The sequence below is a fragment of the Triturus cristatus genome, chromosome 7 (genome assembly GCF_964204655.1).
Source record: "Triturus cristatus chromosome 7, aTriCri1.1, whole genome shotgun sequence".
Taxonomy (NCBI): Eukaryota; Metazoa; Chordata; class Amphibia; order Caudata; family Salamandridae; genus Triturus; species Triturus cristatus.
The window spans coordinates 1644001487-1644026815 of NC_140590.1; the positions used below are offsets into that span (position 1 = coordinate 1644001487).

General features: G+C 45.1%; 1 protein-coding gene across 5 annotated transcripts in view; it reads left to right on the forward strand.

The window, feature by feature from the left end:
- Positions 1-605: 605 nt before the first annotated feature.
- Positions 606-25329, forward strand: part of EEF1A2 (eukaryotic translation elongation factor 1 alpha 2) — a 54417-nt gene continuing 29693 nt past the window's right edge. The window contains exon 1 of one of the 5 annotated variants that reach the window (XM_085619684.1): positions 606-793. The gene's annotated coding sequence lies outside the window, so the exon portion shown is untranslated. Of the gene's footprint in view, positions 859-1287; positions 1428-6591; positions 6651-21847; positions 22030-25329 lie in introns of those variants that run through there. The other 4 variants (XM_085619686.1, XM_085619687.1, XM_085619685.1 and 1 more) reach the window with 4 other exon arrangements.

Here is a 25329-nt window from a genome sequence, read left to right on the forward strand (position 1 = left end):
AGATGGCGCCTCGGGCGGAGGAAAGATACATGGCGGCTGTGCGTGTGCACGCTCACGTGCATGCAAGCACTAGGCCAGCCAGCAGCACTTTGAAATCTCACATACAAAATGTCTCTCCGAGCAGCGCATGCGCGCTGACTCAGCGAGACCTAAAAAGGCTTTTGCACATTTTATTTTATTTTCAGTTACTAATCCAACTCAGATCGGTAACTATAAAGGGAAATTTTGTAGGCGCGAGTATACCTGGTGCGCACGCCTACGTCATAGGCTTTTACTTTATTTTTATTTTCACTTTAGTTTAACTACACTGCAGGGATGCTGCGCGATGTGGCTGAACACCATTAGCAAAGCCACTGGGTCTCAAAGGAGAAACCTATTGGCTTTGTCAGTACTTGTTTACTTTTCATCTTTCCTTCCCGCGCACTATTGACATCGTCCTCTTTTTCTCCTCCCTCTCCCCTTCCTGCGCTCTCTCCCTTCTCCCGTTGTTCTTATGTCACGCCTCTACTACCTCCATTCACTCGCTTCTCTCTTCCCACCTCCCTCCCGCCTCTTTTCTGCCAATCCTCTCCTCCTCTGTGCCCCCTGCCCTCCCTCGCGACTCTGCTCTCTCCCCTCCCTCCTCTTGGTACCGCAATGCTGTAATGCAGGGCTGACTGGATGGATGGAGCGAGGGAGGGTGGGGGGGGAGGGAGGGAGGTGTCTGCATTGCGCCGGAGCGGGCCCCCCCTGGCAGGGACATAAAGCGGCGGTTTCGGAGCTGACACCCCTGCTGTCGGCAGCCCTGCTCCAGGTGAGAGCTCACCCCCGTCGGGAGAGGCAGGGGTCTGCGCGGGAGGGGGCTAGGCGTGGGGTGAGGTAGGTGCAGGTCTTCGGGATCCCAGGGTAGCCGGACGAAGGTGACCCTGGAAAGGGACTCGGATGAGCGAAGTGATGTGGGACGGGGGGACCTCTGAGGGAATGGGGGCTGAGCACCCCCAGGGAGAAGAGGACAGGTGACCATACGGGGGAGTCCAGGAGACCCCTAGGAGTAGAGAGTGTTGATGACGGTGCGAGTGAGGGCTGGGGAAGTGACTCTAAAAACCTGAAAGTGTTTAGGGGGGGGGGGGGGGGTAGAATAATATATGAACATGCATGGGGCCGGAGAGGGGAGGTGGCACCTGCCCTAGTAAGGGTGTTTTTTTTAAGTTTGCTTTCAAAAAGTGAGACTTTTACGACACAGTAACTGGCATGGTGCCTTGCATAGAGCTGATGGGGCGGCACCTGGCTGCCTCCACCGCCAAGTGCACACAGGAAATAAAGTAAACATGGCTGCAAGGGGGTGGGCGGCTGGCTGACGCAGTTTTCACCCTGGCGTAAGCCTGAATTTACTGGAGCACGCCTGAATTTACTGGTGCGTCGCGTGAGCTCCGTTGGAGTAGGGGCAGGTAACACTTATGCCACTCATTCTCCCATCCTCATCACCTACAGCACAATCTCCTTACTCCCCGATACCCCTTGGATGCCCCTGGAGCGGGTGATATGTGTGCGAGGCAAAGGGGGGAGAGAGCCCCTGCAAAACTGCCCACTCAGTGAGATGACATACTTCTAGACACCCTTTTGCTAATCCCATCTCCTGCTTTGCCCCCTCCACCCCCCGTGCACAGGACCCCCGCCCCACCCAAAGGAGATCTTCTAATGTCTACTAATTGAGGGCGAAGACCCCCTGCTGGGCGGTGGGCACGGGCTGCGCCCCTGAGGGACACCAGGGGGGTTGCAGTTTTCTCCTAGCTGCCCAGGGGAGCTGAAACTGGCAGCAGATGCAGTTGTTTTGAGCACAGTACAAGCCCCGCCCACTCCCTGGGCAATGCCATCACTCCGCTCCTCGCCTGGCACCGCAGAATATTGGTACTTGAATGGCAGGACCATGTGATGGAGAGGGAGTTATTATAAATGGTGCTACAATCTAGCCATGGCGGTACCCTCCCGAACCCCTCCTCCATGTGCCCATAGCTGACTGCTATGCTAAGGTCTGCCTGATAACGCAGGTTGGCAGCAGCTGTTGTTGACTTAACAGTGCCACCCTCCCTGGGCACCGCAGACTGGCGAGGGTGATGCAGGAGTTAAGCCGAGGGACATCAGTGCACATTCTGATAAGCGAATGAGCTCAGGTGCATCCTTGGCGATAAACACCACCCCCTCCGCCCTCTGTGCTTGTGGTACGGCCCGTTTGGGAGTTGAGAGGGGGAGAGGAACTAGTCAGCAATAATTGGGTGAAACAGAAGTATACAGGGGGAAGTAAACGAGGGACGTTTGTTTGTGGAGATGCTGAGTTGGCTAGGTGAAGGGTTGTACCTCACACCACCTCTACTTAACAGCTCCCTCATCTTCAGCTGCCCTCAAACCTCCCCACCCCCCCCCCCCCCACCATCGTCCGCACTTCATTTCTCTACAACCATCTAAAAATAAACTGCTTTTGGATGACTCAACACTACTCCGCATGCCTTCAGATTGGGGCGCCCCTCTTTACCCTTCCAAAATGTCAATTTCCAGCTTTTTACCAACAGCATCCTACCACACCCCAGACTCTCCTCCGCCTCCTGGGACAAACCCCGCCGCCCAGCCCCCACTCCAGCAAGACTCTTTCAAGGCTAGTTAGTGTGGGGTTTATTAGAGGCATAACGAACAATTGTGCCCTCCTGTAGAATGTGACGTGGTAGTGCTTAATTTGAGCTAGTGTTTTCCGATGCTCGGCACCAGCACTTATCTTACGACAGTCTGCCACATGGTAGTGCAGTCTGTCTGTCTAATGAGCATAACAGCACTTGTTTATTAATTCATTATAGATTCAAAATGACCAATACCTGCCGCCTAAACCAATCTGAATGTGTTGGGCACCTAGAATATTCACCCTTGTAGAAGTGTGATGGTTCGTAGTTATGTTGGTATCATCTTTGGCAGTGCTGGCAGGGGCACTGGGTGCAGTAACCTCCAGACAAGAGTCCTGGCATTTTTTTTTCTAAATTAAGCACTGGAGCAGGGACCCTGAGTCTCTCACATCTCACAGTTATTTATTGGTCTTTGGCAGAATGGAGTCCCCGGGAAGAGTTGAGGTGGCCCTGAAGGCTTGGGGCCCCCTTGTGCAACAAGGGCTGCTGGTCCCTTCATTATGCCCTTATTTGGGCCTGATGTCCAGCTTATTCCAGTTAACTCTGATTAGGTCTGGCCGCAGAAAATTTGCCTTGATGTATTGACTAAAGCTATCGTTCCTTATCCGGATCAAAGATTAAGGAACACAGTTTAACTGGGGTTGAATGTACCTCTTCTTAGAAGGATGAACAGCTAAGGGCCCTAGTCAACCGACAAGGGAATAGCAGTGCCGTTGTTGCAAATACAGTGCCATATACTGACTAGAATGTAGGGTGGCAATTTAGTTGAGAACATATGGGGCAAGATGAAATTCATCCTCTCTGGGAAATGAATAGGACATTTACATTTTATTTTTTGATAAACAAGTTTTTATTGTTTTTAAATGACACAACATGAAACAACATTGAGCCTGTCGAACCACCCGCGCACAACAGCACAGCTTAGGACCACGCCACCTCCCCGCCCCCCCCCGAAACCCTCCCCAAGCATCACACACTAAAGAGATAAGGTGTGGGACCCGACATTGCTTCCCACTCGGTTACGGTGGCAGACAAATTCTTCTGAGCTGGTTTAATATGTCCATCTGCATGTCCTACAACGCTAACACTGTGCTCACAGTTATGATTTAAGAACTAGTTCCATGCACACCTTATGCTACACTTTTAAGTACAAAAAATTGACAAATGAATCCAAAAGTTCAACTTGAAGTCCATTACTTCAACACAATAATAAAACAATTATTTTTGTAAGCTAACACGTTTCGTCCATTGAAATGATAGGCCTTCTTCACAGCAAACAGTAAGTTTCTAATAGGACTGGTCATACATTGTAATTCATGACGCCAGTTTGGTGGTAGTTTGTTTGCTTGATCAATATCTTGTAAAAATTACAGAGGTGGCAAGTGATTAGCATGCCCCGATCACAAATGTATGCAGTGCACCATTCCGCATGGTGTGTATGAACCATAAATTAACCTGGAGGCCCATAAAACCTAAAAAGCATTGTACCAGCTAGAAAACTCTATTGTTTTGCTTTTAATGACCTCAATACCCTCATGGGTGACAAGCAGCTCTCTACAAATCCACCTTACATTACAAGATATTGATCAAATAAACAAATCACAACCAAATGGGCATTATAATTTGGATTTAATGCCCTGCCTTTTTCAAACCTTACTGTTTGGCTTGAAGAAGTTATACCATTTCAATGGATGAAACACATTGGCTGATCCAAAGATAATCTTTTAATCTTGTGTATTCTGAAAGCCTAATTTGAATATATAATTATGAATAGAGAAGAAACAACTATGAAACGACTGTGACAGTCAAGATCTTCAGGCTAACGTTTTGAGTTCATGAGTGCATTGAATATTTGTTATTAACTTAAGAGTGCAGCCCAGTGTGTTAATATAATGTGTTCACATTGCTGAACTTTTGTTAAGTAGTAATGTGAAGATCCTTAGCACCTGTGTCCCAGAGGGAGGCTTGCAAGCACCACACTATTTAAATGGAACCTTATAGATGTATTGTGATTATTGATAGAGCTGCTGATTGTAACATTTAATACTCGTTATGACGCTTGTTGCTTGTAAAGTGCTTCATCCTGAGGCAGTCTCAAGGGGCACTCGGAAGGAGGGAATGTAAGCACCACTTTGCCTACATGCGCTATCTACTTTCTGCCCGTCTGTAATCTCTTAGACTCTAGCTGCCACCATGTGTGCCCTTGCTCTAATGTTTTGATTATGCCATATATACCTAATTACTGATACAAATTTGGCATTGGTAAAACATTAAGGGCAGAGAAAGCTAGCATGGCTCAAAAAACTGCACCGCCCAGTCTAGTCACTCATGTATCACAACACGTGTATTGCCCACCTCAAACGACCAGCTGCCACATGGTCATCAATTAAATACAGTTTTAATAGAGAGATGAGAGGCAATACAATCTTTACAGGACGTTTCAGTGTTCAAATAATATTCTATTCACTGTGTTCTTGTGTATGCAGAAAGATTCTTTATTTCGTTAACCACAGTGACAAATACGCACAGCCAACGCGTTTCGCCCTGTGATGGGCTTCTTCAGGGCAATGTACTGTGTAAGCACTATCTGAAAGTCCAATTAGGAAAGGCCAGCATTGTACTGCACTCAGACTGCTCATTGGTCCCTCATGGAATTTAGTAATTCATCATGTATTTCACAGAAATACCTTAGGTTAATAGGTTAAAAGACAAGTCAAATGACGTTTCATATAGTTCCCAGTGTTTCCGAGTCCGATGTTCGTTGAAGTGGACAACGGATTAGTCCCACGTCCAGAAACTCTTCATCCATTGGTAAAACATAAATGCTTAGAAGCCGACCAAGCGCACATTTCTCAAGTGTTTTACCCTTCCGCCCACACAATATCTTACAAAGCCACACACACACACACACACACACATACACACACACAGAGACATGCACAACATAGCATACCTAATATTATGAACCGGCCTTTGACCGCAATGAAGTGTGTAATTACTATTCTAACTCCACACGTGCTTCGATAGTAGTGAAGGTTATAAAGTGGATCAAGGCAAATCTAACAAAAAGTGTTTTGATGCACTCGTTCGAAAGTACATAAACACACTACTGTGGCCAGTCCTCACAACGCACAAGTCCTCACAAAGATAGTGTTTGTCAGGTTCTGACAAGGTTAACCCTCAGTGTGGGTGATACATACACAAACACACACACCCACACACGCGCACGCACCCACAAATACAACTTCATGCTCCCTCTCTCCATTTGTCATGTTGGTGGCGCTACACAAAGCACTATCTACAAATAAAACGAGAGCTGATAGTTTTGGGGTTCCCCTTCTGATGCAAATGGAAAGGGTTTTGTTTAACTTATCTTTGTACTTTTACCCAGACATTGTCAAGGCACCCACATGGATTGCAGTGTTTACACGTGCAAAATAAAAAGACAATATTTTATTGGTATTATTTAATAAGGTTTTCGTCATCATTATGCAATCAGTGGTATGCGTATTATTACTATAATTTATTGCAATGTTGTATCCATTTATATTGGGGGCGGTGGGTTTACCATTTTGGGATGCTTGCTCTGCGACGGCCTGGCACGGTGCCCGCAGACATGGCGGGCACAGCTTGGGTTATCTCGCTCCTCCCCCCTCCGCGCAGCGCCGGCCAGGCTGCGTGACACAGCAACCTGATGGGTAGTTTGGGCGCAGGGCACATCGCGCTCCTCGGTGGGTTGGGGCCTATGGGGCACAGGTAGAAAGAAGAGGGGCACCTTGCACCGTGCTGTACATATTTTTCTGTCGACGTCATGTGTTGTTATTCTGTTCTGGCGCGTGATGCCGTGATAGGGAGGGATTATTTCTTTCATCACCCCGCCCCCCGGTGATGGCATATGGAAGAGAGATAGGAAGGCAGAGGGGTGGGGGGGGGGGGGGGGGGGGGAAGAGGGTGAGTACGTGACCGAGTTAGAAAGATGATCCTGGGGGAGAAATTGAGAAGGTGAGAGTGACACAGTGAGAGGCAGCTTTGGAGTGACGTCACCAGGCTGCCCTGGGATATGCTCGCCATAGATACCCGTTGCCACATTATGTGTGTGACATTACGAGTCTGGTTTAAAAGTACAATCCCGTGGGAGTGTGTGGGGTGGTATGGGCGTTTCTGAGTGATGGGGAGCATTACAGTGTTCTGCGGCAACATTAAGTCAATCTATTTATGTACTTCTGCCCTCTTTCCTGCATGAAAATACAGTGCACCGTGCTTTGTCAAGGAACATTCCGACCTAGTGGTCTCTAGCACTTTGCAGCCCCCTGTAGGCGCCTCTCTCTGGTTAAAGCCCTGTATTAGTGCACCAACCGAGAAAGCAGCTCACACCTAGCAGGGCCCAGTCGGTAGCCCAAACCTGTAAGTACCCCCTAACAAGGGCCATTGGAATTATGCAGCAAGGGACGATCAAATTATGCGGCAAGGTTTGCTAAATTATGTGGAAAGAAAATAAGCAATATCAAATGGCATATTTTGTGATAGTATTACCTCATATTTATTTTTCTTTTTTTCACATTAACCCTAGGTCTCTGTGATTTTAGTTACTTTTTGACCCGTTTCTGGTAGTAGCAATTGTTTTTGTTAAAATCTGCAGATGACGGATTATGTGTCAAACGTGGGCAATCCAAAATTATGCGGGAAAACAGAATCGCATAATTCCAGTAGCCCTGCCATTAGCCCACGAAAGGAGTGCTGCTTCTGCATCCCCATTCATTCTTTGTCCTCGCTGCTAAGGCTTCTTGAACTGATCTTTTATGACAAGACCTACACCAGCGACGAAAGATGAAAACATACAAACCTGTAGGATACTTTTTCAGGTTTATTTGCTGCCGCATAGATATGTGCACTCCAACAGGTCCTGTGTTTGTATCCCGACATGGCTGGCTCGACCGTAATTGAATATATTAGCCATTTTAAGCTGAGTGGTAGAAACACCATTTACATCATCATGAAAATGAAATGAAATGAAAAAATATGCTTATATAGCGCATGGCTACTCGGAGGCATCCCAGCGCTGCAGACTCCAGTCAAGGAGAAGGCGGGGTTTATGGGAACCTATGAGTAGCCTGGTAGCAGAGTTTTGGACAACCTGAAGTTTGGAAATGACTGCTCTAGGCGCGCCCAGATAAAGGGCATTGCCACAGTCCAACCTAGAAAGGACAAGTGCCTGAACCACAAGCTTTTTTGAGTGGGCAGGCAAAAGAGGGAGCACTTTCCGTAAGGTGCGAAGCATACCATAGCAAGTGGCGGCCGTTTTACTTGCTTGGGTTCTAAAAGTAAGCTCCTGGTCAAGCCCTATGCCCAAGCTTTTTATTTCCTGTTTGGGTAATGGTGCGGGCCCCATACATGGTGGCCATGAATTGTTGGGATTGAGGCTTGCTTGATTACCCAGCAGCATGAGCTCGGTTTTATCACCATTAAGCTTAAGGTGAGAGAAGCTCATCCAGCTGGTAACTTCTTTAAGACATGAGCAGAGATTGGTAGATGACTGCTCTTCCTGATTCAGGGCCACAATAAGCTGGGTGTCATCTGCGTAGGTGACAAGTTGGATTCCAAAAGGGGCAACTATCTGTACCAGGGGGGACATGTAAACATTAAAAAGAGTGGGGCTCAGGGAGGAACCCTGAGGTACCCCGCATAGAAGAGGTACTGGTTTGGACCGGATATTCCCTTCAAATACCTGGAAGAATCTTTCATTGGAATTAATTGGAGCTGTATTAGCGTTTATGCAAAGGAAAAAAAATCACAAATGACGATACATATTCAGTAAATAAACTGCACAGCTCTCCTCTTATGTGAACTACACAATTTGCAAAGAACCTGTCACTTTCAGAAGCGTAGACATCCCTTCTGCAGTAGGTGCAGTGGCACCGGGTCCAATGGTTTGAGGGTCCCTTTATTCCACAATTAGTGGCTGTTTTTAATTACCAGAAAGAAGATGTGGGGTGTGGGGACACTGAGAACCAAAAAGAAGATGGGTGGTGTGGGGGCACTGAGAATCTCCTTGCATTAGGGCCCAGGGCACGCCTGCTAGTTCACTGGTCATTTTAAATATTAAAAATCCATCCTTCTCAGAACCCTTGTTGCCATGACTACTCAACACCATCGGCCTTGGGAGGAGGCAAGCCTCTTCAAGTGGCAATCCAGTAACCTTGTAGGGAAACCCACACGTTGGACAGCAAGGCAGGGGTTTAAGGCTTCGAAGGACGACTACCATAGGGGTCTAGTTACCAAAACTTGAGAAAGATGCTGTGGGCCAGCCCGTGACACCGAAGGATGAAGCAAACCGGATGCCCTATTTCACACCATGAAGGGCTCAGGGAGCAGAACAGAGGCCAGACTGTGCCTGGAGATAAGGCCTTACTTTGAGAAAATAGTTTGATGGATGGTACTTGAGTCCAGCTCATTATAATAAAGAACCCAAAACCCGGCTACTAGATGGATACAGGGTGGCCCAATAACTGCACCATCTTGTAACCTGTGGATACATTTGTTCTGAAGAATATCAATAGAAATAAAAGCAGGATTGCTGAAAATGGGGTCTCTAGTTGGCAGTGGTTTGCAGCCTGTCCAAGTTGGGACCCTCGCTCTAGACGGTAAGTTACACACCTAAGATAACACCTGCTCACCCACTTTGTAGCTTGGCACAGCAGTCAGGTTTATCCTGGACACAAAGTATTTGTGTGTACAAACACACAGACACACACACACAAACACACACACACCCATACACTAACACAGTGAAAACAAGACAAAAGGACTCCACTCCAGTTTATAAATAGAGCCAATATTTATCTGAAGAAAACATGCCCAAGATGACAAAAATCCAACATATAAAATAGAAATACCAAGTTTAAAGATGAAATGCAGTTATAGCACCTAGAAACACAGTAGCTCCAACAGGGGCTATAACAACGTGGTTGACGAAGTTGAATCTCAAAGTTCCAGGCCAGCTGCGATGGAGCGTGGACCGTCTATGGAGTCGAACAGACCCTGGTTACAGTACCTTGTATAATATAACAAAACAAGGAGGTTGTGAGGCGCCGGGGAGTTGATGCGTCACCTCGGCCGGCGCAGTGTCGGTTCCTTACAGTCGGTGCAGGTCAATGGCACGTCGGTGCTAGGGACAGTGCGTTGCACAAAAGAGGTGAGGCACCACTGAGCAAGTGAGGCATTGGTTCCTGGAGGCAGTGCGGAGTCGTTGAGCCGGTGACGCTCAGGACGCTACAAGGCACAGGGGAGGTGATGTAGTTCTGGCGGCGAAGTGTTGGTTCCTTAAGACGATGCAGGGTCAATGAAGTGTTGAGAGCAAAGTCACGAGGCGTCGACTTCACAGTGTTGATATCACACCACGGGACCCCAGATGCTGTGGCAGAGTTGAAGGTTTGTGTCGCGGACGTCAGTGACACAGCACTCATTATCTCATTCTGTTGGGGACTTCGAAGTGGCTCTTTGTCGAGGAGCGTTGCCGGCTCCGCAGTCACACTCGAATTTGATGTATTGGTTTAGTCGTGTTTAGCACAGCAAATTCACTTCCAAGGGCCCTTGAACTGGATTTGGCATCACTAGGCAAGCTAAACTCACAGTGGAGGAGCCCAGGCGCTTCAGGTGAAGTCTTTGATGGCCCTGAGACTTCTTAACAGGAGCAAGCTCAACTCAAGCCCATAAAGACACTTGGAAGCAGGATGTAGCAAAGTCCAGTCCTTTCACTCCTAGGACAGAAGCAGCGAGTTGCAGGCCAACAGAGCAAAGTAAACAGCAAAGTGGCAGTTCCTCCTGACAGCTATCCAGCTCTTCTTCCGTGCAGAATGTCCTCAACCCAGAAGTGTCCTGAGTATATGGTGTCAGAGGTCCAGTACTTATACCAATTTCAGCCTTTGAAGTAGACAAACTTCAGAGGAAAGTCTTTGTAGTGCACAAGACCTGGCCTTTTCTAGCCCTGGCTCTAGACACACTACAGGGGGTTTGAGACTGCTTTGTAAGCGGACAGGCACATCCCTATTCAGGTGTAAGTGCCAACTCCTCCCACCACTCTAGCTCAGGTAGGCCCATCAGCCTGGTGATGGGCCATCAGAATATGCAGAGCACACCTCAGCTCCCTTTGTGTGACTGTCTAGAGTAAATGCACAAACTGCTCAAATGTCATCCTGACCCAGATATGTATTCAGAGACAGGCAGAGGCACAGAATGGTTAAAGTAAGAAAATACCAACTTTCTAAAAGGGGTATTTTCAGACCTGCAATTTAATAACCAACTTCATTAAAGTATGTATTTTTAAATTGTAAATCCACAGACACCAAACCCTGATTTTCTATCAGCTTCGAATTGGCTGATACACCTGTAAGATGTTACAAGGTAGCTTCAATGTTAACCTATAGGAGAAATAGGCCTTTCCGTAGTCAACAACAAAATTAGGAGTATTTCTCTACGAGGACATGTAAAACACAGCAGTCCTACCTTTTAACTACACTGCACCATGCCCATGTGCTATATTGGGACTACCTTAGAGTTATCTTGTATGTAATAAAAGGGGAGGTTTGGGCCTGGCAAATGGGCACACTTGCCAGGTCAACATGGCAGTTTAAAACTGCACACACAGGTACTGCAGTGGCAGGCCTGGGACATGTTTGCAGGGCTAATCATGTGGGTGGCACAATCAGTGCTGCAGTTCCGTTAGTAGCATTTGATTTGCAGGCCCTGGGCACACACAGTGCACTGCACCAGGTCCTTACTAGTAAATGAAATATGCCAATCATGGAGGAACCAATTGCCATTACCTTTTAGACATAGAGTACATTAGCACTGGTCAGCAGTGGTAAAATGCCTAGAATCATAACACCAAAAAAAACGAAATGCAGCACACAGTCAAAAACAGGAGGTCAAAGGCAAAAAGACAGGGGAAACCAAGCCATGCACTACAATAATATAACATGGTTAGGGGAATAAGGACGATAGGTTGTTTTGTTTGTTTCTGATGCTGTTGGCTTTAGTCATTTCACTGAAGATGGGACGTCTGTCCAGAAATGTGTAGAGCTTTTTTAAAAAGTGTAGTTTTAATTAAATCAATGTAAAATACAAGTGTGGAATTAATGTCTGTGGAATCATGAATTACTTTGAAGAAAAGCGATTCAATAGCCTTTGAAGGGGTTAATCCAGGGCTAGCGTGCCCTTGTATATGGCAAAGAGATCACCTTTGATACCTTAGCTTGGTTTTTCCATCAGGTAATCCAGCCCAAATCCAAGAGTGTTTTGGCCTCCTGCATTATCTCTTCGGTGGTGGAAGGGTGGTCTCTTCTGGTGACCACTTCAATCACATTTCTAAACTCGCTCCCAAAGCCTTGCCGCAGCAGTTCCATCTCACACCGGCTACCACTGTCTTGCCCTAGGACTTCCCTTACTGCAGTTCCCAAGAGAAATGGTGGATGCACGCAACAGTTCTGAGGAGAGGGATACAAGGAACAGCACACAGTAGAGGTGGCAGGTGTGTGGGAGAGACTCCAGAAAAGTTGGTGGATGTAGGGAACAGTCTCCAGAAGAGGTAATGAATGCAAGGAATAGGCTCCAGGACAAGCTGTGGATGCATGGCACAGTCCCAGCGGAAGCTGTGAATGAATGAAACAGTCAACAACAAAGGTGGTGGCTGCAGAGACAGCCGACACTAACGGCACTGGATGCAGGGAACAGCTCCCAGAAGAGAATAAGGTTACATGAAAAACTCCAACTAGAGGTGGTGAGTGCATAGACCAATCCCTGGAGGAGGTGATGCATACAAGGTACCCTTTCTAACAGAGGCTTGCAAGTGTCCCAGAAGAGATGGTGGAGGCATGGACCCACCCTCCAGCAGTGGTGGTGGATGCATGGAACAGTCCTCAGCAGTTCTGACAGATACATGCCACGATCCCAAGCAGAGATTGTGACTTCATCAAAGAGATATCAGTAAAATAGGTGAATATTTGGAACAGCCTTAAGCAGAGGTGCCCAATGTACAGAGCAGTCACATTTACCCATTGTAGCTGTTGAGAACCACCATTTTCTAATTGCTGAAGTTGTCGCCTAATATTTCAGGGGTCAAAGGTAAAGTATTTTGTCATTGCTTGACCTATAATATTTACTCTTTGTAAGCGCAAACATATCACCCCTTAAGGTTTCAAGGCACTGGGGGCCGTCAGCGAGATTAGGTGAGCTATTACCCAGAGACACATGATGCTGAGCTGAGCCACCATGGGCGATCGAACCGCGAGTACTGCTCTCAGGAGTCACCCTCTCTGGCTGCTGCGCCACACCTCTCCCTCAGAGAGAAAGAACAAGTGCTGTAGCTGCTCGAACAATGTATGGTAAGAGAAACCATTTCACGAAGCCCATGTAGAAGAATCGTGTTGCAACTCTCAAAGTCAGCCAAGTGGCAGGTGTTAAGTTGGCATCAAACAGGATGTTGAGGGTCGTGGTAACCGGCACAGGAGTTGTACACATGGCTAATGCCTTAAGACAGATATGGTCGTGCCAAGTTCGTGGCAAAACTCCAGATACCTATGTTTCGGTCTTTCTTGGGCTCATTTTTAGCTTCTTTAGATACATCAGTTGGTAGAAATGTTTGAAGGAATTTATCAGACAACCATCGGATTCTGCAATGCTTCTAAATTGTACCTACAAATCTTCAACTTAGTCATAGCATCTAAGTCTGCTTGATCTGAAATTATCATTAAGAGAAGTAAACAGACATGAACAAGTATGGAAAGATAACATTCACACTTTTAGGAAACCATTGGCTGAAAACTGAGTCTAGAAATGATGCAATGCAGTTGTAAAGATTGTGTCCTACCTCTGTGGGCCTGAATAGGGGTGTGGGACTGCCAATGGTGTCAAATTAGCCACAATAAGCTAAAAATGACAGAAGCCCCGAATGGCGTCTTCCAGCTGAAGGCACAAGTCATCAAAAACAAACTGGACCGCTTACTGAGTTTGTCATCAGCGATGGAACATTGAACACAGTGAGACCAGAATGATGGTCGACTGAATAAAATATTGCAGTGGTCAACAGGAGCGCTGTCCAGGATGGTAAAGAAGAAGGGCAGTGTGCCTGGAGCAAGTCTCAGCAATTATCAGTGAATTTTACTGTTTGAGCACTTTGGACGGCCTACCACCCAAACTGGGTGGTCAACTCATCACCTCTATTGCTTACGCCGATGATTCGATGATTTTCTCCTCAACACACTTTGGGCTTCAGACCCAGCTAATGAAGTTGAACCCGTTCAATCTTGCCAAAGGCCTGATCATCACTCTCAAAGACAAAACTCCTGGCTTTGGTAAAAAGGGGAAAAATCTAGTTTGGCAGATCAGCCAACACCATATAGACATCGCTCGCAATTACAGTATCTAGGCATCACAATTAATTCTAAACCATCCTGTTCTGACCATATTGACAAATTAGAAACTAAAGCTTCCATAGTCACCAAAGGAGTCAATCACTTCCCACTATCTACGGCAGATCACATCATCACTTCTGGCCTTGAATGCTATACTCCTCCTGCCCCTTCTTTACACATGGGTGGCATTTCCAGCAAACACATAAACATCCTTAACACTATCTAAATGCAGAGAGCCAGGTTCTTATTCAACCTAAGGTCGCCCGCTCCCCAAGCAATTCTTCATTTAGAACTGATCTTAAAATCCATAACCAGCTTACACATGGCCTCCCTCTTCAACTTTGCATGTGAATGCTGGTCTGCACAGGATGACATGCTAAAAAAAATGGATCATCTAAGAGTTATCTATTGATGGTCCAAAACACAGTGCCTTCAACTTCTGCAGAATATTCTGGAGGTGCACAACTAGCCTTCTTTGACCAACTTTTGTTTATTTATTGATAGATCGAAAAGATACAATACAATACATCATAAAAAAAGAAAAAGTTAATCATAATAAATAGATAAACCTTAAAATCCCAGCACATAATCAAAAAATTAAGATCCCTAAAATCCTACATGGGTGGTCTCAGTGCACAAGGATTCTCTAAGATTGAGCTAACAATTTGGTCAATTTATCAGGCCACCAAAAATGCAGCCGAATACGGCTAATAAGAAATTCTCTTTTTGAGCTTGTTCATCGCAATAACGTGAAATCAGTTTAAATTTAAGCATAGTCACTCAGTTTTAGACGCTCTCTGGGCTAAAAAGCATCGGGACATCGATTCAGAACTGGAAGCAGCGCAATTTCTTTTAAAATTTCTTCAGTTTCGACTATTGTACATTTCCATTGCAGAATTTGAGGGCTCTTGGAATACGGGGTAGCGTCCACAAGATGGCTGTGCACTATGTGACCATAGATCAAAAACCCTGGAACACCTACTATGTACCTAACTTACTGGACTTGAGGGAGAGGTACTTTTGTCAATCATTTATTGAGAATAAAGCAAGAACAGTTAAAAAAGTGACAAGCTATTGTTTCTCGCTTCAGACAAATTGTTTTATAGCAAACTGGAAAAAGATCTCGATTTAACTTATCTCAGGCTTTACTCATCGACAAAACCTGGAACCCTTATCAGGTGCTACACTTAGTCATCTAACTATTTCCAAGCACAGTGCCCTAGGCTCTGAGATCTGGATTTTATGAAGATTTGTTTATAAAAATATACTTTTATTAGTTTTAGTGATATTTTGTTATTCATTTATTTTAATACAATAAATATTCATTAATTCATACTACTGGGCAACTTCACTGAGCTTTACTTTTTATGTGAGGGAGAACACTGTATTAGTGGCTGTGCATGCATTTCCATAGCCAAGCACAGTATGACTTGTAGGCTTTCCCCCTGCACTGACAGTAGTGTTTAACCTGCAAATCAGTGTGGTGCGTATGGTGCATCCGCAACCTGTGTTAGAAGAAGGATCGACTGCAAGGTTTACCTTTGTTTTTGACCAAGAGCATAGTAGAAAGTGGAAAGGAAGCAGAAGTAAACAAAAAACAGTAGGCACCTGAGATATTCCTCACAACCCTGGGAACACTGCTAGGTCACTTTTGTCTCTACTACAAACCCTATGATTCTAATCACCACCTTGCCTTGCCTAGCTAAATGGTGACAGTTCAGTGTGCACTTCAACTCCCATCTCCATTTTGCTACATTTGACAAAGTTTGGTCCACTACAGATGCTACATCCACTCCCATAACGACAACCATGACACGTAAGTCAAGGAATCAAAGGTTAACTGTATGCTAATCTGAAATCCCAACAAAACAGGAAACACATATTCAATCACTGACCCAAGTAAAGACTTGCTGGTAATAAATTACTCCATTTACTGCCTAGTTAGTTCCAGCAAAAGACCAGATGAAACACAGATGTTAGTTTGTGCCATCAAAATCACAGTGAATATGGAAGACATGATAAAGGGAGTATCTCAGTGCCCCACCAAGGACAAGAAGATGCTTCAAGCTTGATACAACTCACAGGTTATTGCAACAGGAACAAATGATGGACGTAATGCTGAACAATGCAAATATTCACCCCTAGTCACAAAGATCTGGGTTTAATCCATCGTTCTTTTGCTCACCACGCCACCACAGTTTGGAACCAGCCATATGCAAATCAGTCTTGACCCTGTTCCTCATGGGAACAGTCCAGCCACAACTGCCAATCCAGGTCCTCCCTGGACTAGAAAATGGTGAGCAAAAGAACAATGGATTAAACCCAGACTTTGTGACTGGGGGTGAATGTTTGCACTGTCCAGTATTCCATCCATCATTTGTTCCTTTTGCCCACATCTCCGAGGTTATGCATACTTGTCAACCTCTTGACTTAACAGTGCGGGGAATGTGATCCAGTTATGATGAATAGAGTACAAACTCTTTTTTGCAAAGTGTTCAAGGTTTAAATAGTGGGTGACCCTATGAAAGCATATGGAGGTTTTCTGTTTGCTAGGTGAGTGAATACCAGTAAACAGAGGGTAACGTCCATCATATGTGGGTGACTTGACAGATATGCAATGTGTCCACATTGAGGTCCAAGATTATTTATGTTATCACTTGATTGGTGATAGAAAATTGGGCACAGGTGTATCTTGTTGAATTACTTCAAGTCCAAAAACCTATCGGAAGCTGTCACAAATATTGCATGGTCCTGAGTGATGATAACAATTTCATTTGACATGTCATCAGTGATGTTATCAATGATGTAATTTGACATGTCATGAGTGATTTAAAATGTGATGTCATAAAAAGTGCATGATGGAGGGGCATGCCCTGGTTAGTTCATTAAACTGTAACTGTTGAATTTTAGTTGTTTTTGGTTTTTTAAACATTAGCTCTTATCTCATTTTAAACCCTAACTATAACATTACTTGGTTTTGTTTCTTCCAGTGAATTCTGGGGAAGTTGGAAATACAAATTTGGGTTTGATTTTAACTTGTTGACCCGTAGTGACGGGCTATTAGAAAAAACGTTTAATGTAGACTTGCTGCTCACTATTGAGTGGTAACTCAAAAATTGAATTGGGGTTTAATAGTTTTTGCACGATAACTTTAAAACAACAGTGAATTTTAAACAGATTTGCTTATTCCTGGCATCTGGTGACAGGCAAAACTAATTTTGACAGATACAGCTTTGATGAGCAGTAACCATTTAATTTGGGTTGTGACAGGTTTTAACATCCCCAACTATGTGCCTCATTTATGGGTTTTTTGCCTTTCCGCACATTCCTGCTCTTTTCACCTCCGCCGGCACATAATGGGCTGCCGAGCGCCAATGCAGGCACCTTTGCACCATGGTGCATGGGTGCCTGCGTTGCAGGGATGATTATTTTTGTGCTGAAAGGGACACCTTCCTGCACAAAAACAATCACAAGAGGCTTTTTCCTCTTTCTATGTGTGCTGCAGGTTGCACACAAGAGGAAAATGAGTTGTGCCTCCCTTACACTTCCCCTGTGGAGGTGTACATTTTTGGTGCTGCCTCAGACTTACTATTTCTCGTAAATCTGGTGCAGTGTCAAAAAGCCATGGATGCTGCTAAGACTGTCCCAAGCAACACCCATGCATTTTTCTGCATGAAAGGAGCACATATCTATAACGCCATGAAAAGCCACATAACATGGCTTTACGTGGCCTTATAAATATGCCAGTGGCACATTGCGCCACCGAAACGTAAAAAAAGTGACGTTCCGGCAGTGCAATAGTGACGGTAGGACCTCATAAATGAGGCCCACAATGTCCTGAGTTTAGGAGAACAACTACAGTATTTTATAAAAAAGTTCACATGCTCCATGGTGCCTCGGTGACGACTCAATCATTTCACTAACCTCCAAGTTCTCAAATTAGGGTTTAAAACATGAACGAAAAATAAATTCTCGTTCGGCCAATCAAAACACTATGGGGCATATTAACAAGGGCTTTATCTCAGCTTTTCTTGGCTTAAAAAGCCAAAAAAGCGGAGGTAAAACTATCGCCCTATTTACAAGAGGGTGCTAACATGCATAATCGCATGTTAGCACCCTTTTTCCCAACGCCTCCCTTTGCATCTCTAATGAGATGCAAAGTGGGCGTCACTGGGCGTACCCCGGATGGACCACCTTGTAAAGTATCGCTGATGTTCGCATCGGGATATTTACAAGGCAGTCCACAGGATTTTAGCACATGTTAGATTTTGGCGAAAATGGCGGTTTTCGCCAAAAACTAACGTCTTCTAAAATCCTGACTTACCTATGCTTAACATAGGGGGTGGATTATGCTGATACGACCACAGGGTCGTATCAGCAAGGTTATCGCCGTTTTGCAGGGAACATCGCTGGAAAACCAGTGATGTTCCCTGCAAAACGACGATTTGCCCGCTATAGCTGGATTTCTTATCGCCGTTGTGAAAAGCGTTGTTGATACAGCGCTATCACGGCGATGAAATCCAGCGATAGGATAAACATCGCTAAACGTGCTTAGCGATGTTCATCTCTAATCGTTGTTGATATGCCCCTATCTTAGTTAATTATCATGAGCCATTTACAACCACAATAAACTGGTAGACCCAGATTTTAGTGTTTGGAAGGTGAAATGTATTTGTCTTTGCATGGAGACAGAGACTTTGTTGAAACCCAGCTTACTGGTGATTTATTTGAGGTGTTTGCTCAATCGAAACTCCCAGGCCCTCACGCAAAGTGTTCCTTGAATCCAGAAAACTGGAACATCTTACTTAGAGACTATGGGATGGAGAAAACAATTAGAAACATGCTGGTAGTTCCATCCAACTTAATTCTGATGTTGTACTCTCTCTGGCTTTGCATGTGTGTATTGGTATGGGTTAGTGCTTAATTGGTAAAAAAAAAAGTGCCAGGGCCCTCGTCAGGAGCCTCTTCTGGTTGCACCACCCATTATCCCTGCCAATGATGGTACCAATGCAACTACTAACCCTCACACTCCTACAAGTGTGATCATTCGAACTATTCCAGGGTCCTAAAACTACAAGAATGACTTGGGCTGCAGGTATTAGTCATTTTCAATGTATATTAAAGTAACAAACAGCAGTTGTGTGCTCATCTCTAAATTAGACAAACAGCACCACCATGTGGCAGGCTGTTATCAGTGCCGGTGTTGACAATGATGTGCTGGTGCTGAACACCGGAAACCACCGCCTCAAATCAAGCACTGGTATGTGTCTGTTGGTGTCTGTCTTTGAATGCTCTAGGTATGTATTTATATTCTGTGTTTGAAGGCGGGCTTCACTTAGAGAAACTACATTTTCTACTATTGGTCCATGGTGACAGGAACTTAGGGACAGAAAAGGTGTAATCCTTCTTTTCTTTTCGTCTGATTCACTTACATAAGCTTGTTTTCCAGACTAGGATTTTTAGTATCCGGCAAGGACATGCCCTTCTGTTTAAATTCCAAAGTACTAAGAGATGATGTGTAGGCTCTGCCTGCGCACCCACATTTTAAATAATTATTACTCATTAGTTAATGGAGCTCTCTCCCAAACTTTATATATCTGGAATTCAGTGGCGGTTTCTCCGTTTGGGCGGTGAGGGCGTTGCCCCACTAATAATTATTGCACATTTCAGGAGAGCTCCGCTTTAAATTATTAATACAAGTTCAACTTTCAATGTTGAAATTGTATTAGTAATTTAAAGCGGCACGCTCCGTCGCGTGGCGGCATCACATCACCGTCACGTGACAACCAGCCTGGCCTGCACTGTCAAGTGAATCAGCATTGAAGCTGCAAGCCTAAACATTGCATTTTAATAATATAACAGTGCGACTCGCGCTGCGCATGTTGGGTTTGGCCGGCTGCCTTTCCGCGGCCAGGAACCCAACATGCGCACAGTGGCCTTTACAAAGCAAGCACAAGGTAACTGGGGGTTTACCCAAAACCACAGCCCCCAGTGGTTACAAAATGAGAGGCGAGTTTGCCTGCTCACTCCAATCCTGAAGCTTCTCTCTTCAGAGAGCAGCTCTCCTCTGAAGAGAGCAGCGTCAGGATTGGCTGCTGCCTCTGCAGCATGTAGTACCTGCGCGGTTGCCAGTCTAGTCTCTGAGCAGCAGAGGCATGATTGACTTGGCACCGTGGGGGTGGGAGGGTCCGTCTGACCCGCCCAGCGTTCAACGTAGCAATGCTCAATTACTGTAATGGTTTATTGTTAAGCCATGCAGTGATTGGTCATTCTGCCGTTGCTGGGCAAATCGGGCCGGCCAGTCACCTTTCCTCCTCCTCTGCATGAGAGCAGGTGTAGTTGACTGACTGGACTCGAGTCGAGATCGTTCGAGAATAGACAGTGACTGTGACTGTCAGTGACTAGTGATGAGTAGAAGAGTGTGAGCAGCAAGGTTTGTGTAAGACTTAGTATATATATTGTCAATATAATATTGTTCAGTCCCTCCATGTTAAGTTAAGTGGTGCATTCGAATAGTGTGTGTGTTTCACTAGTTGTATGACCCCGAGGCTCTTGACTCCTATGGTTCTTCTTCTGAGTCTGATATGCGTTGACCCGAGCCATGGTGGTCTGTGTTGCTTTAATGGTTAATGCTGCAGCTACGCAGATCAAGTGCTTTTCTTTGTCTTTTATTGCAAAATGTTCGTCATCATGCAGTTTTTCGTTATCAAATGAACCTCTATTACTGTGCAGCCAGGAAAATGAATGTTAAGAGGTGAACTAATGGGCCTTAATTAATTTGTATGCTTTTCGAGTCAGTGTATTCCGACGTTTTGTTATGCGTCCAGGTTCACCACTCAGGATGTTGACACGGTCCTGGAACAAGTACAAATGTGCGCGTGGGTGGGACAGGTTACTGAGGTGAGGTAACGGATAGTAACATTTGCAAATAATGAGTCATGACTGGGCCTGGCCATGCACCGGACTGACTTAAACATCCATGAGTGACCATGAAGCTTTGAAATGAAAGGAGCACTTAGCCCCCGACACAAAACCTGCCTCTGTGTAAATAAACCTCTTCAAGAAGGCCTCACCTCAAAATAAAACACCAACCCCCATGGGACCCTCCAAAAAGCAAAAGCATACTCCGGATCCGAAGCGACCACAGGAGTCCAGTACAAACCTCCTCCGAGCCAATGGTATGCGTCTTTCACGGCACATGATGGGAGGCCTTCTGAGGGCTCTCTGGCATCCTTCTGGAAGCCCCAGGCTTGACAGTGACACAGACAGTTATTTAATTTATCATGAATATATTGTTTTTATTTTCAAGTGAAAATTCCACAGTGCCTACTACTGTCCCGAGCTAGGCGCTGGAAAGGTTCACCGTCCTTCTTGCCATGTTGGGGGGGACACACAGAACCCTCCTTTCTTGTGCCGCAACACTTTCTCCTCTCCCAGTGTGACTGGTCATTGCTGGTATGCTTGAAGATGTAAGTTTTCTTGAGTAGCTACTTCTACTCAGACGGAGGAGTTATGCAAATGACAGCTGACATAACTACTTTCATCACAAGTAATCCCTCGTTGTGCTTGACTGTTATGCTGCTTAGCTTGTATAAATCAGAGTGGGGTTCATAAAACTCTACATTTAAGATGCCGAAATGTGCCCCGTTTCATCCAGGCCCGCTGCTCTGGGGTTCCAGGATTTGGTCCAGGAGGAGAGATTCCACGCCAGATAAACGATTCTCAGTCTCCTTTGCAGTCCACGTGTGTGTGCGCGTGCGCTCATGCATGTGTGCTTGTCCCCCATTTTAGAGATCCTGGCCTGAACCCGGTCCTCTTTGACTACACTGGACACAGAAGAACCATCTCTCATCAGTGCTGCCAGCCTGGGTTCGCTGGGGAATATTTAGGGGTCCAGGATGCTCGGCTGATAGCAAGCAAGCAGAGCAGGTCCCACCTCGCACTTTATGGGGGGCAATATGCATCCTCTTGGGGTGAGTGTGTGACTCCTCATTGACCCTACCCGCGGTCGACCCGCATGCTATCTATTAGTAATATGGATCTACAGTCTGATAGTATGGGGCTTGCCAAATGATTTATGCGTCTCACTGTCTGTTTTGCTATCTGTGCTGTGATTCACTATTGCACATTCACGTGTCTGTGTTCACTTACCTTGATATACTTTGCTCACTTGTGTAGGTGCTCGATATGCCCCTCTTCAGGGAAGCAAGCAGGACACTGGCAATCACTTTCAACACCTTGTATGGGGTACTAAGCGCTTTATAAATGCAATATCCTATAATTTAACACAAAATGGAATTGCAGTGCTAAGTCTGTTATGAAGCTCTGTGGTTATACTGAATAAGCAGCTACCTATGTTATATGACATCTCTTTATTAATGTAATAAATGCACTTTCCCAATTGCGTTATTAACCTTCCTGCTTTCTCAAATTTGCTTGAAAATGCACCATTTGTCCACTCTTTTTTCAAAATGTTCTCAGGGGGAGAACCCCCCCGACCCTCCTGTGGGTTGTTCCGGCTCGCTCGATAGGCTCGCTCGCTGCGGTGCAGTATGACAATAATTGTTCGCCCCACCACTTTCAAATGTCACCAGCCGCCACTGCTGGAATTTATGAGCTAATTATCATAGGCCCTGAATGCCATGGATGGCTCCCACACATATGAAAATCTGTGCTTTTTAATATTAATACAGTTTTTGGTATACATGTCTATTTTTCATTTTCCACACACTGCATCAATATGAACTTGGGATTCTAAAGTTTCCATGCCTGCTCATCGTAATGTGAGTTCACTAGTTTCCGACTCAAGATTAACCCTTACCCTCAAGGAATGGATTTCACATGAATCTTTAGGATTTCACGTAGGTCTCCAGCCTTTTGCCTGGAGTAAAGGGAAACACAACACTTGCCTTAGAATATTCCACCTTTATTCTGTTGCAAACTAGGGGATAGTCTTATAGAAACTAGTCATTAATTGGTTTCATCAATTCCAGAAGGTTTGCTTCCGGGTCACGGACTACTGACTGATTTGATTACAGGCCACCAGATGATACCAATACATAATTCTTTTTTTACTCTGTTACTCCAAGCCAAGGTGTGGCACATGGTTTAATTTAGCTTGCAGCTAAGATAACACCATAAAATTGCTTTTTTACTGAAGCGATGCATTCAGAGTTACCAAGAGTCACTTGTTACTCTCGCTGCAAGGGGTGACACAGAATTTTGAGTTTTATAGTAAATGATCAGGACGCCTTGTATATACGGTATTGATTGGACCACTGGAAAGGGTGCAAGCAAGGTATGATAGAGTGGGGTAAATGACTAAAATGTAATTATTATGTAACTGGGGAGGTTGTTTCTTTTCTGGAATGCTTGGCACCTTGTCCTAGTTTTCAATAGGTAACAAATTCCCAACTTTTAGAAAACGCTCTCTTACTTCTTTTGTGGTGTCATGTATGTCTTAGTGATTGGCTCTTCTGGCATCAGTTCATGGTTTGAAGTTTCAGGAAGTATCTCCATAACTCTAGTTGCATCGGAAAATGTCCAGTTGGATGTGGTTCCTTGGATTTCACTGTGCCAACCCCAGCTCCCTAGATCCACAAGGCCTTCTTAACTCCCCAGTCATATGGGTGAAGTTTCACCGTTGCAGGCCAGCTAATTGTCCAATTGACACTGGTCTACTGGTTTTCTCCAAGGAAGACACAACATTCTCAGTAAAAGCGAAAGAAGCTTTCATTTGAGAAGTCATCAGTGATGTCATCAGTGATGTCACTGACCATGTCATGAAGGATGTAATATGTGATGTCATCATCAGTGCATTGCGGGGGCGCGAGTTATAGTTAGCTGAACTAACTATAACGGTGGAATTTCTCTGGTTTTGTACGAGTGAAATGTCCAACTAACCAACTATAATGTCCCTGTGGTTTTTTCAGTGAATTTCTAGGGTTTTTTACATGTTAATTTCTAACTATAATGTGCCTGAAACCTATGGTTTTTCAGTTTATTTCAAAGGTTTTTTAAATGCTTATTTCTAACTATAACGTCCCTGAAACCTACGTTTTTTTCTGTGAATTTCAAAGGTATTTTAAATGCTAATTTTTTAACTATAACGTCCTTGAAACCCGTGTTTTTTCCAGTGATTTTCAAAGGTTTTTTAAATGCTAATTTCTAACTATAACGTCCCTATTAAATCCCCTTGAATCCTGAGGTTCCATGGGGTCCAACTAGCCCACCAGGTACCTCCAGTAAGCGCCACAGAGCTACATTGCAGAGATGTGCAAACGTGGCTTGTGGCGCACTGCTGCTCGTATGATGAAGTCCACTTGTATCCTGAGGTCCTCAGGACACAAAAGGACCTCATTGCCCCACCAGCAGTGCACCAGAAGCCGCGTTTGCAGAGTGGTATAATGGCACCCCGGGACATTGCAGGAGCCGGCTCTGGGGGGTGGCAGTCCCCAGGGCCATCGAGGGCTCTAGACCCTGGGGAGGTGGTGGTCCCCGGGGTTTGGGGGTCCGTATTGGAGATATGTTTTGTTTTGTTGTATGGATAGCTTTGTTATGTTATACACGCCAGACTTTCTATGTCAGTTGTATGTCTACATATTGTATGCAGAAATATCCCCAGACATAAATATTTTGTCCTAAATATATTTTACAAAAATATCGCTCTCTCATCCCATTGCATGTAGATTTTCTATTATAAACTCCAAGGACATTTGTTGTAGACGATATTCTAACAACGATACTTCGGTACAATACATCTTTGTCCAGCATGCCCATTAACCTAAACTATGGTGCTATAGTACACGTAGTTGTGCGTCCAAACACAAAATATTGTTTTGCTCTACACGCTTGTATAAATTTATAGAAATTGGTCATTGTTCACAACTCTGTTGCTGTTCACAAATGCTGTCTTTCTACACACAATGATGCTTTTCGACGTCTCCCTCCATCCTCTTCCATCATTTTCCCGGTTACTCTTTCATGTAACTCCAATGGGGCATGCACAGTATACAAGCAAACACCACGGCACCCTCTTCTTCCATCCTCCCTATAAGCTGCATCACTTTCTGCCGTTTCCTTCATCCTTTCATGGTTCTTCCTTCTGACACCTTTTCTACTTAACCTTGCTGTAGTGGTTTTGATGAGGTAGGTGTGTGCACCATACAAGCATCCAACAGGACACAGCACATTATGAAACATACACTGTGCCACGTGTAGATTTTATGGAAGAGTACCCAGTGAAGAAGCATCTATCTGTGACAAAAGAACTT